This window comes from Aquarana catesbeiana, linkage group LG05 (genome assembly GCF_042186555.1).
Source record: "Aquarana catesbeiana isolate 2022-GZ linkage group LG05, ASM4218655v1, whole genome shotgun sequence".
NCBI lineage: Eukaryota > Metazoa > Chordata > Amphibia > Anura > Ranidae > Aquarana > Aquarana catesbeiana.
Genome location: NC_133328.1, coordinates 267,595,188 through 267,614,627, shown reverse-complemented (window position 1 = coordinate 267,614,627; position 19,440 = coordinate 267,595,188). Strand labels below are relative to the sequence as shown.

At 43.1% G+C, this 19,440-nt stretch overlaps 1 protein-coding gene and 1 pseudogene across 6 annotated transcripts in view; both read left to right on the top strand.

The window, feature by feature from the left end:
* The window catches only part of ICE1 (interactor of little elongation complex ELL subunit 1), a 467,878-nt gene that overhangs the window by 279,935 nt on the left and 168,503 nt on the right, over positions 1-19,440 (top strand). The window lies entirely within an intron of this gene.
* On the top strand, positions 1,852-1,970 carry LOC141146379 (5S ribosomal RNA; annotated as a pseudogene).

The window sequence follows — 19,440 nt, the reverse complement described above, 5'->3', positions numbered from 1 at the left end:
AAAAAGTTTAGCGACTTTAATCGCATCCCAGTGTGGGTCAAAATGCGACAGGTTCTCTTCCATTACCCAGGACCCTCAAACTGAGGAACTAGGGGCAGGAGAAGACTATTACCCTCAGGGGACCGTGGTGAGGCTGATGACTCCTCTTCTGAGGTGTCAAATGCGGGAGAATCAGCTGTTCCAATCTTAAGATTGATGGTGCAATTTCTTGCTGAATGATTGCTCCACATTTATGTACCCTTAACTGAGTGTTTGGGTTCACTAAAGCTGTGCATGCCTTTTCCTGTCCATTCATTGCTGGAAAAGCTTTTTTACATTTGAGAGGATCACCCAGATAAGCATTTTTTTTTTCCCTCCTGAAAAGTTTTCACACTTTATCCTATGGTGGAGGAAATTCACTACGTAGGGTATACCAGCAATTAATGCTGCTATATCCTCTGTGAATAAGTTTGACTTGTCCGGCAGACAATGCTCAAATGCTTAGGGAACCAACGGATCAAAAGGTGGAATTCCTATTGATAAAAAAAAACTTTTTTCTCTGGCAGATTGAGTGTCTCAGCCTGCGCTGACAGTAATTGCTTACTCATTGAGAGTAAGGCCAAGGAGACAGCTTTATGTTTGCAATAGTTGCTATGGAAGATTCTATCCTTCGGGCCTTGCGCCCTTTGCTAAGTGCCTTATAAGAAGCTCCTGGCTAGTCTTCCTTTTTGTGGTGAAACCGCTATTTGGGGATGTTTTGGATAATGCATCCAAAGAAATTCTAGTGGAAAGCACCCCTTTTGCCATTTAAGAAAAGGAGTAAATATATTTTCGTTTTAAAGCTCCTTCTCCTGTGCCAGAGGCATCAGCCTCCAGGCAGTCATGGCGGCTTCCCCCATCAGGTTCAATCGAATAGGGGGAATTCTTCTGCAGTTCTCAAGGATCTGGCAAGAAGAGTGTCGAGACTTCCTCAATAGCTCCAGGGAACAAACTGGAGTTCCAAGAGTTCCCGTCTCCTCGTTTTCTCAGATCAAATGTTTCTAAGGATCCAGAGAAAAAGAAAAAAGTGATCATGGGGTCCCCATGTAAGAACAGAGGTTGGGGTTTGATTCAAACCTCTTTTTTTTTTTCACGATGCCAAATCTGAATGGACATTCTGGATCTCAAAAATCTAAATTCAATTCCTGAATATAACCACTCTTTTTTTCATTTGGAGTCAATCCAAATCCGTTATCTCCATCTTACAAGGAGGAAAACTTCTGGCGTCAATCGACATCAAAGATGCATACCTTCATATGCCTACTTCCTCATTCACTAGTAATATCTACTTTTCGTTTTAAGGTGGAAGATTTTCATTTTCACTGTGTAGCTCTGCTTTCCGGTCCAGCTACTGCACCTTGAGTGTTTACAAAGATTCTGGCTCCTCTTCTAGCCAAATTAAGGGCCCAAGGTATAAAGATTATAGTTTACCTAGTCAATCTGTTCTTGATAGACCAGTCGGTAGCCCGCTTAGACCAAAGTATGGTCACCACATTCAACTACCTGGAATATCTAGGTCAGATTCTCAACCTAAGAGAAATCTTCTTTAAAACCATGAAGAAGGCTAAAATACTTGGGTGCGATCATAGGTACACCCTGAAAAGGGTATTCTTACCCCAGGCAAAGATCAGCGTCATAAAGGAACTGATTTAGGTGGTCAAAGCAAGATGAATTTCTTCTATTCAACTTTGCATGAGATTGTTGGGAAAGATGGTGGCTTCATTTGAAGCCGTTCCTTATGCTCAGTTTCATTCAAGACAGCTGCAAAACAGTATCCTATCGGCTTGGAACAAAGGGTTCAAGCTCTACATTCCCAATGTGTCTGACTCCAAAGCCTACAGCCACATCATCCTGATAGCGCCCAATCTCGTCTGATTTTGGAGGCGAAGTAAGGTCAGGCCTGGTTAGTACCCGGGTGAGAGACCACCTGGAAATACCAGGTGCTGTAGGCTGGGTGCGCCGGAGCCTCAGTTTATGGTTAATATCCAAAAATCTACTAAGGGGAAAATCTGAAGTGGTAACAACATATGCCAACCTTTTTTGTTTAGATTGGGGAACAGTCCTGGAAGAGGCAACTGTCCAAGAGAAGTGGCCCAAATCAGAAATGGCCTTGCCCATTAACATTTTAGAAATTCAGGCAGAGCTCTTGGTCCTGAGGGCCTGAACGTTAAGTTTATAGTATTTGTCCTGCCAGGATTCAATCCGACAATGCCACTGCAATGGCCTATATTACCAAGGGGGCACAAGAAGTTGTGCAGCCCAGAGAAAGGTGAATCATATCCTATCTTGGGCAGAAAACAATGGAATTTGCCTATCGGCAGTCTGCATTCTAGGAATAGAAAATTGACAGGCGGACTACTTGAGTTGCCAGCAGTTGTTCCCAGGAGAATGGTTCCTTCACCCCAATATCTTCCTGTCAAAAATGGGGGATCCCAGACATAGATCTGTTTGCGTGAAGGTTCAACAAAGAAATTGACAACTTTGTGTCAAAAACAAAGTATCCGCTAGCATGCGGAACAGATGCCTTGCTATTTCTGCAAATAGGGTGAGAAATGAGGCTGGCCTTGAGTGCTCTCTAAGAACAGGTCTCAGCCTTATTAGTATTATTTCAACGACTACTTGCTTTGAATTCTTTGGTTCATAACTTTATTCAGGGGGTAACCTGGCTTAATCTCCGGTTAGGTAACCCCTGAACCCTTGGGACTTGAATTTAGTTTTGTTGGCATTACAAAACAGACTTTTTTTGGGCCGATACGACATATTCCCTTGGTCCTTTTTTGACAAGGAAACTATTTTTTCTGGTGACCATATCTGCTGCAAGAAGGGTATCAGAATTGGCTGCTCTTTCTTTAAAGAGCCATATTTTTATTGTTCACAAGGATAAGGTAGTATTGCGTCCTCATCCTAACTTTTTACCGAAGGTAATATCAGGTTTTTATCTAAACCAGGATATTGTTCTATCTTCATTTTTCCAGAACCCTGTTCTATGGAAGAAAAATCACTACATTCTCTTGATATGGCGAGAGCAGTCAAAGTCTACTTAAAGGCGACTGCTCAGATTCGGGAAACGGATGTTTTGTTCGTGTTGCCTGAAGGTCCTAAAAGAGGGAGGCAGCATCAAAATCTACTATTTCTAAATGGATTCGACAAGTAATCGTTCAAGCTTATGGTTGAAAGAGGTAGTTCTACCCTCTCAAATCAAAGCGCACTCCTCTAGGGCTGTTAGTGCTTCGTGGGCAGTGCATCACCAAGCCTCCATGGCTCAATTCTGCAAGGCCGCAACTTGGTCTTCAATCCATACATTTACCAGATTCTATCTGGTGGATGTAAAAAGACGTGAGAATGTCGCCTTTGGGCGCAGTGTACTGCAGGCAGCAGTATAAATCCTCTGATCTCATGGTGCCCTACTTTGGTTGTGTCTCCCTCCCCTCAGTTGGCATTGCTCTGGGACATCCCACATAGTAATTACTATGGCTCTGTGTCCCGTGATGTACGATTAAAGAAAATAGGATTTTTATAACAGCTTACCTGTAAAATCCTTTTCTTTTGAAGTACATCATGGGACACAGAGGTCCCGCCCCTCTTTCTAGTATACACATGTATTGCTTTGCTACAAAACTGAGATACTCCCAGTAGTGGGAGGGGTTATACAGGGAGGCAACTTCCTGTTTAGGGTGTGCCAGTGTCCAGCACCTGAAGGTGTACCACCTAGTAATTACTATGGCTCTGTGCCCTGTGATGTACTTCAAAAGAAAAGGATTTTACGGGTAAGCTGTTATAAAAATCCTATTTTTTTCAACACCCCAAACAAGGTGTTAAACTCTGATGTAGAATTTCATTGCAAATACTCCCTAAGCTGGACTAATCATTTTTCACAGTGGTTTTTACTGAGTAAGGAGAAACATATTACACAATAAGGAAGAGGGATTAACATTATATTCTCCAGACTCCAGGGTAACTGGTGAGGGGTCCGACCATGTTATAGTATTAATAGTTGCCTGGGAAACTTTATGAAATAACAGGAGGTTCGCAAGTATAAGATCTATTCTTATATGTATTATGAGGGTGAAAAAGGAAGAAATAATCCATCGCAAAAGGCACGTTTTGACCCTTGTTGGGAGCATAAATCTTAACAATGGTATATGTAACATTATTTAGGGCACAGACTAAAATGATATATCTACCATTAGGATCTAAGACTATATCATGTAAAGCAGGGGTCTCCAAACTATGGCCTTCCAGTTGTTCAGTAACTACAATTCCCACAATGCCTAGTCATGTCTGTAAATGTCAGAGTTTTACCATGTTTCATGGACCCTGTAGTTCTTCGACAGCTAGAGGGCCGTAGTTTGGAGATCCCTGATGTAAAGGATACAGTACAGTGTCCCTTAAAGTAATAAAAAATACCTTACTTTTTGGCCTCCGCATTAGCAAAAAAGCAAGAATAGGATTTGTTAGTGCGTTTTGGGGGTTTGGAGCCATGAAAATGCGTTTCTTGAATGCACATGTTACATTGTAGTTTTTTGGCATCTAACGACAAAGCTTTATGTTTAAATAGACTAATCCTCTGGCATTGAGTTTCAAAATGTGATAGTGATTTTGCATATATAGATTTGTCAGGAGGCAAAATTATATTGTAAAGGGCAGAGATAGGCCAGTTACCTCAAGAAAGCATCTTGGATCTTGCTTGGGAAGTATGCAACAATTTAGGTAGAAATCCTCTGTAGTAGAGCTTGTCATGAAGAATAGCATAGACGTCATCAACGAGTGAATAAGTGGTGTGGTTAATAAAACTGAAACATTCAACAAGGCATAAACAGTTAAACAAATAATAAAGCATATGAGGCATCTCACTGGGTAGCATTTCACTACTAATAGCATGTAGGAATTAGAGTTCCATGGGCGAAGTCCATCCAGGGTAAGCATTTAAATAGAAGTGACCTTCCTTTAGCGACCAATTATGAATAACAGGGTAACAAGACAAAATATGTATCTTGAAAAATCTTAGTATTTTGTCAAATATCACTCTTCATCCCACCTTCGTTTCCCAAGACGGGGATACTCTGCCTAGGGGCGCTCTAGGAGAGGTAACATCAGATTCGGGGGAATAAGCCCCCAATGTTGAGCCAGAGGTCCTTAGCCATTGTAAATGCTACGTAGGTAGTGCTTTTTTTTGTTATCAATAATTTGGTAGGATAACCCCACTTGTAGGCCACTTTGTTGTTGTCCAAAATGTTAGGGATAGATACCAGCTGTTTCTGAGCTAAGATGGTCTGTTGTGAGAGATCAGCAACTAAGGTAATTCCTGCGTTGGGGTCAGGTAGTGGTGAGCTGTGACGTAAGAGCTGCATGAGTTGTTCCTTTACATGGAAAAAATGGATTCTGTCAATAACCTCTCTTGGCACTCTATCTGACAAATGGAAGAGTTTTGGGATCCTTTGAGCTCTATCCGCCACAACTTTGACCCTACTGGAATCAGAGGCAATAAAGTAGATATGAGTTTTTGTATGTAACGCCTTAAAGGATAAGTTCACCCTTTCAGGCAGAATTTCACTTTTCATAATATATAGAAACGTTTTCCAATGCCATTTTTGGCCCAGCCACCCCAATGTGCTTTTCTCTCACTTTCCTCGTCTGCAGGATTTTTAAAATCTTGGCAGTTTATAAGTAATTTTAAACCGATTTTCAGATTCCATCACTTCCTGCAGCTTGTATCAGCATTCACTTCCTGTTAGGTCATCTCCCAGAAGCCTTCACTTCCTTGTTGCATCACAGAAGAGGGTGTAATAGGGTGTATCCACCACTCTGGACCACCCCTTCCTCATTAAAATGCCACCTTCCACCTACTTTTTATACAATCTGATTGTACAATCTCCTTTAGATCTCCCATCAGCTATGTAGTGTAAGGGCCTGTCGGATTCCATACAGATTGAATGGATTGGTCAGGTGGGTCCTTGTATTTCATAGTTCTGATAAATCCAAAGAAAATTGTACAGAGATTGTACAATCCGATTACATAGTGTATGGCCATCTTTATACAAGTACATAGGAGTGGATGGTGACACTTAGTTGTCAGAACTCGTTCACATCTTCACGTAGATAAAACTCACATTCCCACATGTGTTTGTTTTTGGGTGTTTTGGAGTGTTGTCACTCGTCACGGATAGGGCAGCCCAATCACTTTAATGGTCTGTCCCATGCACAACAATTGCCCGAGAGAGGCTTTGGAACTTTTTTTGGAGCGGAGCATTGTCCGTTACCGCAGTTTTTGGTGCGTTTGCTGCACTTGGGGAGCTTTTAACATAATGGCAACACAAACATGATGCACATTTGCAGCATTTCTGAAACGCATGGCAAAGGGCGCATTTTTTGTGCAGTTTGGCATGCGTTTGGAAACACAAATACGTGAATAGAGCCTCATTGTTCTTGTCACATTTCACTTTCAGGTCTCATTCACACCTAGAGTAGTGGGAACGTGTGTTTTTTGACTTGTTTTTCAGTGACACACATAGGGCAGCCCATTGACTTCAATGGGCTGTGCTACACATGACAAAGTAGCTCTTGGGACATTTTTGCACGTTTTTTACTACATTTGTCACCTGTTTTTTCATGTGGCAAAATGTGTGTTTGGTGTGCCGTTAACAATTAATGACACTGAAAGCGCAACTAGGTAATTTTAGGTATATAGGTGGCCATACACTATACAATCTGATTGTACAATCTCTGTACAATCCCCTTTAGATTTACCAAAACTATATAGGAGAACACACCATCAATACAACCACTCTGTATCCAATCAGGCATGTTCTTGCACTACATCAGGGGTGTCTTGTGGGCTGCATGTGGCCCCAGGGAGTTTAGCATGCACCCTGAACCCGTCTGAAGGGATGCTGGTGAAGCCAGGCAAATGCACGCATAGAGGAATGCTGGGAGTGCTGTGAAAACTTAGTAGTGAAGGTGTGCAAAGGAGGTCAGCTGGTAAACTCCTTCCTGCGTTTTACTGGCTTGTCTGTCTGTAAACCAAGGAGTTTCTGAAGTGATCTGTGAAATATAGCCATGGCTGACGTAAGGCCTTCTTTTCAAAATCAAAGAAAACTTGGTTTTGTTTATTTTTGTGCAACAAAGGTACAGTCATGGACAAAATTTTTGGCACCCCAGAAATTTTTCCAGAAAATCAAGTATTTCTCACAGAAAAGTATTGCAGTAACATGTTTTACTATACACATGTTTATTCCCTTTGTGTGTATTGGAAGAAAACAAAAAAATGGAGGAAAAAAAGCAAATTGGACATAATGTCACACACAATTCCAAAAATGGGCTGATCAAAATTCTTGGCACCCTTTCAAAATTGTGGATAAATAAGATTGTTTCAAGCATGTGATGCTCTTTTAAACTCACCTGGGGCAAGATAAAAATCACACCTGAAAGCAGATAAAAAGGAGAGAAGTTCACTTAGTCTTTGCATTGTGTGTCTGTGTGTGCCACACTAAGCATGAACAACAGAAAAAGGAGAAGAGAACTGTCTGAGGACTTGAGAACCAAAATCGTGGAAAAATATCAACAATTTCAAGGTTACAAGTCCATCTCCAGAGATCTAGATTTGCCTTTGTCCACACTGCGCAACATTATCAAGAAGTTTACAACCCATGGCACTGTAGCTAATCTCTCTGGGCATGGACGGAAGAGAAAAATTGATGAAAGGTTGCAACGCAGGATAGTCCGGATGGTGGATAAGCAGCCCCAAACAAGTTCCAAAGAGATCCAAGCTGTCCTGCAGGCTCCGGGAGCTTCAGTGTCAGCGCAAACTATCCGTCAACATTTAAATGAAATTAAACGCTATGGCAGGAGACCCAGGAGGACCCCACTGCTGACACAGATACATAAAAAAGCAAGACTACAGTTTGCCAATGTACTTGAGTAAGCCAAAATCTTTCTGGGAAAACGTCTTGTGGACAGATGAGACCAAGATAGAGCTTTTTGGTAAAGCACATCATTCTGCTGTTTACCGAAAACGAAATGAGGCCTACAAAGAAAAGAACACAGTACCTACAGTGAAATATGGTGGAGGTTCAGTGATGTTTTGGGGTTGTTTTGCTGCCTCTGGCACTGGGTGCCTTGAATGTGTGCAAGGCATCATGAAATCTGAGGATTACCAAAGGATTTTTGATCGCACTGTAGAGCCCAGTGTCAGAAAGCTGGGTTTGCGTCCAAGATCTTGGGTCTTCCAGCAGGACAATGACCCCAAACATACGTCAAGAAGCACCCAGAAATGGATGGCAACAAAGCGCTGGAGAGTTCTAAAGTGGCCAGCAATGAGTCCAGATCTAAATCCCATTGAACACCTGTGGAGAGATCTTAAAATTGCTGTTGGGAAAAGGCGCCCTTCCAATAAGAGAGACCTGGAGCAGTTTGCAAAGGAAGAGTGGTCCAAAATTCCGGGTGAGAGGTGTAAGAAGCTTATTGATGGTTATAGGAAGCGACTGATTTCAGTTAATTTTTCCAAAGGGTGTGTAACCAAATATTAAGTTAAGGGTGCCAAAAATTTTAACCAGCCCATTTTTGGAGTTTTGTGTGACATTTCCAATTTGCTTTTTTTCCTCCCTTTTTTTTGTTTTCTTCCAATACACACAAAGGGAATAAACATGTATAGCAAAACGTGTTACTGCAATACTTTTCTGTGAGAAATACTTGATTTTCTGGAAAAATTTCTGGGGTGCCAACAATTTCGGCCATGACTGTATATTGGTACATAGGGGAGCTGGATTTTAGAAAGGGAAAAAAAGGTGAACTTGGCCTTTAAGTCAGCAGAATATGCTAGAATCTTTGGACTAGTCTCCCATACAGCACCACTGACGGCTGCCAGTCGCAAGGGTGCTTCATCCTGGATACGCCCATATAATACCGTGGCATCGCATTCACCGATCGATTCAATTGTGAATACTACCTACAACCAAATGACATCTGATGACATTCCATCAACACCTGGTGACAAAAAATTTGGATGCATCGACAGCCAGGAAGAGATCAAAGCAGTCCACTTCCCTTCCGATACTAAAAAGGATTTCACACAGAAATCAATAGTTTGAGAGAGAGAACACATTTAAAGAAAAGACAAGTGGATCTCAAACTGCACAAACCATATTGGGGTATTATAGAGCAAGGAAGATATCAAGGGGCTTCCAAACCAGGAATCTGCCTACGATCAGTCGGCATAAGCTTGAGTTTTGCGAGAAATGGTGTGAAGTATCCACCTAAAAGTCATTGAATTTGTATTAGTCATTGAAGTAAAAATTCAGCTGTGTCAAGTCAACCGTGAGCTCACAACACTGGAACTTTCTTTACAAGACCAAGACAAACAGACCATTGCACTACAACATATTGATAAAGAAATTGCAGCATATACTGTAAGGTAGAAACAATCCATACGTAATAAATTTAAACAAGTTAACCAAGATTACCTAGAAGGAAGGGTATATTGTTAACTGGTGTTACCAGGCCCAGAAGGAGACTGCGGGCTTGCCCACTATCTAATAGACCACAAAAAGGGAGCCCTTCTACCACCACTGATAATGAACAACCGACTGGGAATCCTTTGACCGGCAGCAAAGTTGGGGCATCCGGCAGCTCTACAGCATCTAATACTGAAAGCAGCACTTCCCTTTTTCCAAGGGACTGAGACCGTGAAGAACCAAGATGGGCATCAAGAGGCCACGGCATTCCTCAAACCCGCCAAGAAACAGGCAGAAGAGCTCAATGATGAACTTATCTAGAAGTGTCACACCTGTTAGCTAAAGGCCTTTTGATTTGCCCTACAGCAGGACTAACCGATTTAAATTTGATTTTAATCTAACTGCTTAAATTTTAGAGGTCGTTGAAAATGAAACGGTTCTTTCATGCACAATTGGGGACCATGGCGATGTCAAAGGGTGAACCTTTTAACCTTACAAGTAAATTTATGCCTCCTGGTCAATACCAATCCATAGATCGTTCTTTACAGACTCTGAAACACAATTTTTTTTCTGGTGCATCCAAGAGAACATACACCAATTTGAGTACCGATGAATTTGTGGCATTGCAGCAATAGTTGTGATGGAGTATAAGGATTACAGGGAAGGCATTATACCAATGCTAAATGACACTACCAGCTATGCACAACATACTAGAGATCCAACACAACAGATAGGAACCCTTTGCTACACTATCACAGTGGGCATCCCAGGCACCTCTGTGACAGCCTGCCTATCTCTCAGTTCAAGAGGGTCATACACATTTACTCTAGTGAAAATGAAAAGAGGCATCAACTCGAGGCCTTGTACAAAAAAATTTGGGGGCGAGTTATCCCACCTTAGTGCATGATGGAGCTTTAGCCAAATCTTCTGAAAAACCTAAGGCCGCTGTTTATACACCGCTTTAATCAACAGGGATGTGCAGTTTATATCGCCCGACACCCAGAACGTAAAGTTTCAGGCACTGAATATGTGTTTTCAAGCAGCAGGTTTTACTTTTTTTTTTTTTTTTTTGCACCCCCGCTATGTAATCCAGGCCTGCTTGCCCATCTGTGGGGGGAGGAGCCATGTTCGCTCTCCTCCCCTTCTTGAGGCTGACCCGGAAGCGACGTGTAAAAATGGCACTTCCGGGTCCCCATTTTCGTTTCCCTGCATAGGAAATGATAGGAGATGATAGGCTCAGCAATGGCATTGAATTCCAAGCTGCTGCTAACAAAGAAAAATGAATATTGGCATGCATTTAAAAGGGCATGCATTTAAAAGGGGATTAATTCCAGGGATAAAACGATAATTCTCCCGCTCTACAAGACTCTGGTCCGGCCGCACCTAGAGTATGCTGTCCAGTTCTGGGCACCAGTCCTCAGGAAGGAAGTACTGGAAATGGAGCGAGTACAAAGAAGGGCAACAAAGCTAATAAAGGGTCTGGAGGATATTAGTTATGAGGAAAGGTTGGGAGCACTGAACTTATTCTCTCTGGAGAAGAGACGCTTGAGAGGGGATACGATTTCAATATACAAATACCATACTGGTGACCCCACAATAGGGATAAAACTTTTTCGGAGAAGGGAGTTTAACAAGACTCGTGGTCACTGATTACAATTAGAAGAAAAGAGGTTTAACCTTAAACTACGTAGAGGGTTCTTTTACTGTAATAGCTGCAGGGATGTGCAATTCCCTTCCACAGGCGGTAGTCTCAGCGGGGGACATCGATAATTTCAAGAAACTATTAGATAAGCACCTGAATGACTGCAACATAGAGGGATATACAATGTAGTCCTGACATATAATCACACACATAGGTTGGAGTTGATGGACTTGTGTTTTTTTTCAACGTCACCTACTATGTAACTATGAAATCCGAGACATCGGTTTGTGTAGCCGTTAAAGTTGCCTTAAATGGGCCAGTTGTATCTGTAAGACTACATAAATATATCTGCTCTTTATCATATTAAGTAATTAATTGTCTCTGCATTTAAATACTGGTTTTGGTAATAACTGAAGACTTAAGCTGTGAAGGGCAGGTACAGACCAGCACAGAGCCCACTCACACTCCTGTAGCAGATGATGCAAATCTGAAAAGAAGGGTCGCACACTGCTAGTATCATCCGCAAGAAATGGTTCTGCCATGGTGTTCTGTCTGAGCAGTCTCCAATAAAGTTTCTTGTGTTTCTAGTATAGAATTGTATTCTCATAATTATAAGCAGATGTCCAGAGCACCCCACCCCCACTTACATCAGATGTCAAGAGTCCCCTCACTATCAGAAGTCAAGAGTTCCCCACTCTCCCTCACATCACAGTGCACCCCCCTTGCCTTGTGCTGCTGCTGGGAAGCAGAAAGTGCAGGGTCTGGAGAAGGACAAGAGGAGGGCTGGAGTCTGATGTATGCTGAGACCAGGGAAGATGGAGACAAGGGGGTGCTGTAGTTGCACAGAGAGGCACAGGATTTGCAGGAGGATTTCTATTTAAAGGGCTCCATAAAATGGCCTGGTGGGCCGGATTCAGCCCGTGAGCCTTATGTTTGACACATGTACTTCATCCCATTAACTCTAATGCCCCGTACACACGGTAGGATTTTCCGATGGAAAATGTCCGATCGAAGCGTGTTGTCGGAAATTCCGACCGTGTGTGGGCTCCATCGGACATTTTCCATCGGATTTTCCGACACACAAAGTTGGAGAGCAGGCGATAAAATTTTCCGACAGCAAAATCCGTTGTCGGAAATTCCGATCGTGTGTACACAAATCCGACGGACAAAGTGCCACGCATGCTCAGAAAAAATAAAGAGATGAAAGCTATTGGCCACTGCCCCGTTTATAGTCCCGACGTACGTGTTTTACTTTACCGCGTTTAGAATGATCGGATTTTCCGACAACTTTGTGCGACCGTGTGTAGACAAAACAAGTTTGAGCCAACATCCGTCGGAAAAAATCCTAGGATTTTGTTGTCGGAATGTCCGAACAAAGTCCGACCGTGTGTACGCCCTATAACTCTGTTCCCCTTGTTCCAAGTCCTGCTCATGCTCTGTTTGTCAGCTTCCCCCCATTTGCATATAATGTATAAAATTAGGTTGTTGATTTGGTTTTGCTTCACTGTCACTTTTATACTTCACCTTTTGCTTTGCCTAAAAGTTTGTTGGTGTTGGATTGGTGTTGTGTGCATTAACAAATGTAAACTTTATTGTAATCTACATAGATCTGGTCGTCCCTGCTGCTGGATGCCTGCATTTGGTATCCCTTACAGCAGTGGTTCTCAACCTCAGTCCTCAAGTACCTCCAACAGGCCATGTTTTGGGAATTTCTCTTAGATAAAATAGCTGTCCAAAATACCAAGCCATTCACTCTGATTTAAAGCACCTGTGCAAGATATATAAAAACTTGCAAACATGTCCTGTTGGGGGGTACTTGAGGACTAAAGTTGGGAACCACTGACTTATAAAACTATCGAGTTTACAAAAAAGTGAGCTATTCCCGTAGTTGATCCTGCTGTCTGTTTTAAACAAACATCTTACTCTTCCTATTGCAGATGTTCCTCCTTTCAAGCAACAAACTCCCTATCTTGGTGGATTACCACCCTAGCCCTAATAGTGGGGAAGTCCTTCCTTCCCTATCACTGAAAAGTTATCACAATAGACACACATCTCTCAAGGTGGGGAGGATTCCAGTGTTAACAGTCCAAGGAATATATTCATTGGGAGAAGCCCAGCTTCCCATTAACAGCTTGGAGTTTAGAACCATCAGGTTTGTCCTGCACCCCTGTACCCCCCCTTCTGAGGGGGTACCCAATCAAGGTGCAGTCAGACAATTCCATGATGGTTGCTTATATCAGCCATCAAGGGGGTACCAGGAGTCTGGCTGCCTTGATGGAAGCAAACCAGACCATCTGCTGTCCAGCGATCTCTGCGGTCCACATCCCATTAATGGACAACTGGAAAGCAAGTTACCCCAACTGCTATTATCTGGATGAACGGTATTGGGTCCTTCATTCAGATGTCTTCAGTCTTATATTCCCGAAATGGGTGATTCTGGCTGTGAACATCCTAGCCTCCAGATAACCAGGGATCCTCAGCCTCAGATGCCTTCATAATCTCCTGGTCTCAGTTCATGCTAATTTACGCCTTCCCTCCAGTGCTACCTCATCTGCTCAAGAAAATAGAGCAAGAGAGGAAAATGATGATTTCTAATTGCACGAAACTGGCCCAGAATATCCTCATACACAGGCATACTCGGACTCCTAGCAAACAACCCTTGATCGCTTCCCAACAGAACAGATCTGCTAAATTTCAGGCGCTTTCCATCTTGCGCCTCAATCTTTGACTTTAACGGCATAGTTGTTGAAAGTGTTAAAATTATAAAGGTGTGTTTCTAAGTCTGGGATTCCTGCCTTACTAAAAGCTAGTAAAGCCTCATACAGGAAGATCTATTGTCAGACCTGGAAACCTTTTTTTGCCTTGGTGTGAACACAGGCACTTCAGTCCCAGAGAGATTACTCTATGCCTCACATTATGGCCTTTCTACAACCAGGTCTTGACCAGATATTGGTCATAAGTACTCTTAAAGGTCAGATCTTGGTCTTGGCCTGTTTTCTTTTCAAAGGCCTGTGACTTTGCTCTTAGTATAAAAAAATCTTCAAGGTTCAACCCCAAGTTCAAAAAAGTGTGCTGAGTAAAATCCACATAAAACCATGATGCAATAATTAACAAATCTCATTAACCCATATTTTATTCACAAATTAGAAAACATATCAGATGTTTAACCACTTCAATACTGGATTATTTCACCATATTCCAGCCCAGGCCAGTTTTCAGATTTCAATGCTGTCACACTTTCAATGACAATTACCCAAATTAAATTTTTATCATTTTTTTGTAAATAATTGGGCCAAAGTTTATTCTGCTACATTTCTTTGCAAAAAATAACCTTAAGTGCTTGCCGACCAGCCGCCGTCATTCTACAGCGACAGGTCGGCTCGTTCCTGCAAGCTGTCGTAGCTGTACGTCGGGTCCTTTAAGTGGGATAGCAAGTGCTTGTGCCCCATACACTGCGGGGGTGCCAATGCGCATTGGCTGGCTGTCGCGGGCACGATAGGCAGAAACAGGGACGTGTGTGTGTAAACGCACAAATCCCTGTTCTGTGAGGAGAGGCAGATTGTGAGTTTCTACTAGGTAGGAACAGCGATCTGTCATCTCCTCTAGTCAGTCCCATCCCCCTACAGTTAGAACACACACTAGGGAACACAGTTAATCCCTTGATCACCCCCTAGTGTTAACCCCTTTCCTGCCAGTGACATTTACACAGTAATCGGTGCATTTTTATAGCACTGATCGCTGTATAATTGTCAATGGTCCAAAAATGTGCCAAAAGTGTCCAATCTGTCCGCCATAATGTCGCAGTCCCGATTTAAAAATCGCAGATCACCGCCATTACTAGTTAAAAATAATAATAAAAATGCCATATATCTTTCCCCTATTTTGTAGACGCTATAGCTTTTGCGCAAACCAATCAATATACGCTTATTGCACATTTTATTACTAAAAATATGTAGAATACATATCGGCCTAAATTGAGGGAGAAAATGTGCTTTAAAAAAAAAAAAAATTGGGGATCTTTATTATAGCAAAAAGTACAAAATATTGTGTTATTTCAAAATTGTCGCTCTTTTTGTTTATAGCGCAAAAAATAAAAACCGCAGAGGTGATCCAATACACTCAAAAGAAAGCTCTATTTGTGGGGAAAAATTTTGTTTGGGCACAGTGTTGCACGACCGCGCAATTGTCAGTTAAATCGTTGCAGTGCCGGATCGCAAAAAATGGCCTGGTCATTGAGCAGCCAAATCTTCCGGGGCTGATGTGGTTAAATTGTATATATTTGTATATTGTTCTGATGTACATTGCAATTACTCTCCAAATGACCCCTTTTTGGAAAGTAGACAGTCCAAGGTGTTTAGTAAGAGGCATGTGTAATGGTGGTGCGCACTGAGCCCATGAAAAGATGAAGGCAACATCCAGTTTGTTCAGGACTCAGCCATGTTGGCCATAAAAGCCCAGTGATCTTACCCCTCCTTCCTCCTTCAATTGATGGATTTCATAGCCTTAACTTTAACACGCTTCAAAAAAGCCTTTTATCTTTACTTGGGGACCGTAGACACAAACACACAGGCCTTTGCAGAGCTGTAAACAGCTAATTGAACTCTGTCAGGATGTCTGTTAGTTTTTGCTGACCAGACCGATCATAAAACTAGGACCAAATCCTTTAGTTCCGTCACCCATGATTTGTAGGGCAAATAAAGGCACTAGGAGCACGTAGCGTGCCATAAAATGTCAAGCGTGGGGTGACCTCTGAGACCTCTGCCCAATTCACGACCTAACAAAATCCACAGACAATTCATAATATTAAACAGGACCAGGACACATTAATATTAAGTATATATTTGAATGAGGAATATCACACCAAACAAATTGAGGTCATACATGACTGTGCTAAAGCACACAGAAAGAAAGATAACAGTCTCCTACCTCCTGGGTGACAGGCCCATCTGATATACTCTGTGTTTGGTATCACTGGACATATAATTGAATGCTGATCAATAATATACTGGTTTCTTCTTTTTTTTTTTTTTTTTTATCAAAAAGGTGTTTATTGAGCAAGTTTAGACAATTTCCAATGTAAAAACAATGCAGTAGCATAAGGTTACATTTACATTTCGTATTCATCTTAACGCTGTTTACATTTCTCCTGTCGTCATGACCTTCAGGTCCACCATATACTAAGGTACATTTGGTCATAGATTTTAACTGGTGTTGAGCACTTCAAACTTATTGGGCTCCTCCCGCAGGGCCTTGTAAAATTCTAGACATCACCAATTTCCTGGGGCTTAGTCCAGGGGCATCTAGCCAAGGTGCCCATATTCTTTCAAATCTACCTGGGCTTCCCTTGTGTTGGTAAATATATCTTTCCATGATCAAGGTGTTCCCCATATGTGTTATCCATGAGGCGACTGTGGGCGGTGAGATCGATTTCCATCACATCAGGATGAGTTTACAAGCTTGGACTAATGCTCTAGAAAATGTTATTCTCACCACTTCCTCCGGTACAACCTCCTTCAGAATTCCTAAGATACAGTGAGTTGGGTCCAAGGGGGGGTTGTCTGGAACACTTGATTAACCACCCCAAGCACCGCCTTCCAATACTGGTGGAGCTTTGGGCATCTCCATAGCAAGTGAATTAAATCTCCCCAGTGTTGCCTACACCTGTCACACAGGGGGTCTTGCCTCCTACCCATTTTATGTACTCTGAGCGGGTTGTAATGCACCCGGAGCGCTATGTGTATAGTTGGGAAACTTTTTGGCCTACATTAAGAGAGCATGTGGTGATTGATTGCAGGGCTTCCTCCCATTGGTCTCCCATAAGTGGGCCTACATCTTTTTCCCATAGGGACGGTGCCTTAGTGGGGTGATCCCGTAAATGGTGTGTCAATAACATTTGGTAGCAATTTGAAATAATCCCTTTGGTTTTAGTGCTTGTTTGTAGAAGGTGAAAGATGGGGGTATTGGACATAGTCCAATGGGTAGCGTTTCCTTGCACGCCCACAGTGTGCCTGAGCTGGAGATAGGAGTAGTACATGTTAGAGGGTAAATTAAATCTGTTTTGTATTTCAGAGAAGGAAAGCAGCTTGCTGTCTTGAAATATTTGTGACAGGTCCCTGCTGCAACTTCGCTAGTTCGACATAAGAAAGGTTCCCCCATATCAGGCTATATTCAGTAAAGCCCAGCACCTCCTGGATCTGTCTACCCATGTTCCAGAGTTTCTGGATTAGATTAAGGGAGGGTGTCTGTTTATTGGATTTATGAAACATCTGTGCCTCCAGGCCCATCGGAACGTTTTCCGCTCCAGATCTGTTCAGCATCAATCTCACTGATGAACCCTCCGGATCATGGGTCATGGACCCAGTCGGATGCTGCATTTTGGGCTGCGATGTAGTACAGCCAAGGGTTGGGCATTGCCAGTCCTCCTTCCTTTGGGTGCTGCAGTTGTTCTAATTTGGCTCTGGGGGGACCCGTATTCCACAGTAGGTGTCTAAAGAGGCTGTCAACCACCCTAAATATTTTCAAATGGATCACCACCGAAGAGTTATAAAGAAGGTATAATATCTGCGGCATCAGTATCATTTTTATTAAGTTGGCTCTACCCGCCAGTGATAGTTTAAGGTTGTTCCAGGTGTTGATCTTATCCCGAAATCGGACAGAAGGGGGTATATATTTAGTTGGCAACAATCCGCAATTCTAGGTGATATTTGTATTCCTAGAAATTTAAATGAGGTCACCACTGGGATCGGGCATGAGTCAGGAAGATCCACCTCCCATTCCCCGTCAAGCAGCCTCAGGGCTGATTTGAACCAGTTAATGGTCAGACCTGAGTAGTGCCCAAATCTGGAAATCATGGTCATCACTTCAGCTAAGGAGGCTGTGGTGTCACCCAGGAAAAGCATCACGTCGTCTGCATACAAACCTGATCTTCTCATGAAGATCACCCTATTTCAACCTTGTGATACCCATACTGGCCCTCATTAATGCCGCCAGTGGTTCAATAGCGATAGCGAAGAGCAGGGGGGAAGGGGAAAACCCTGCCTTGTCCCCCTGCCCAAAGCGAACGCATGTGACATTCTGCCCGACATCCTAATGGTTGCTTGTGGGGATGCATATAGACGTTTAACCCAAGCTATAAATCGATCTCCGAATCCAAATGTGGATAGCACCGCCCACAGCTATCGCCTGCCTACACTGTCGAATGCCTTATTGGCGTCCAGGGATAGTAGGGCCCTGTTTCCCCTGTTGTCTGCCTGCAATTGCATGTTGAGAAAAAGGCATCTGAGATTGGTGGCTGTGGACTTTTGCAGCATAAAACCTGCCTGGTCTGGGTGTATGATGGAAGCTATGATCCCATTGACCCGAATTGCCAGAACCTTGGCCAGGATCTTAACATCGCTTTGGAGGAGGGAAATGGGCCTATAGGAGCCAGGGTCAACTGGATCCTTCCCAGGTTTAAGCAGTAATATCACATTCGCTCTAGCCATTGATGGAGGGAGGTGCCCCCCCTCAATGGAGGCGTTGAACACCTCCAGCAATTGTGGCAGTACCTGTTCCCCTTATTGGGCAAGGACCTCCATGGGACGACCATCCTCCCCAGGGGCCTTGCACATGGGGAAGGAGCATGCCGCCTTCTGTAGCTCCTCCAAAGTCACGGGTGCCTCCAACAATATTTTGTCTCCCTCTGACAATGAGGGTAAGTCAATGCTGGATATATAATTCTCCAGATCAGCATCTGAGTAGTCATCCCTCGCCCCATAGAGGTCTGTATAGAAGGATGCCAACTCCGAGATGACCATCTCCGGATCGTTAACCACCCTGCCATTAGATGAGTGTATCGCCCCGATAGCCGGGGACTGTTGCTGAGATCTAGCAATCCTCGCCAGTAGGTGTCCTGTCTTTTCCCTCTCTTCGTAAAAAGCAAGCTTGGTGAAGAATCTCTTACGTTCTGCAGCGGAGGATCTCAGGCAATCCATGGAATCCTGGGCCGACATCTATGCCTCCCTTGCAGAGTCCTTGGGGTCTGTGATATAGGTAAGTTCCAGTTGTCGTACCTGGTCTCCCTCCTGCTCCAGCAGAGCCGAGGAGTTCCGTTTAACTTGTGTAATCTCAGTAATAGACACCTCTCTAAAGTAGGCTTTAAGAGCCTCCCATTTTTGGACCATATCAGGGTATTGGCTATGGGATTGGAAAAAGCTATCGATTTGTGTTGCTATTCAGTCTGGTGAGGTGAATAATTTAAGCCAGAAGGCATTGAGTTTCCGGGGGGCCTTAGGTAGCGAGGTAGGGGGCTGGGTAATCAGCCGCAAGGCCAGGGGGGAGTGATCAGACACT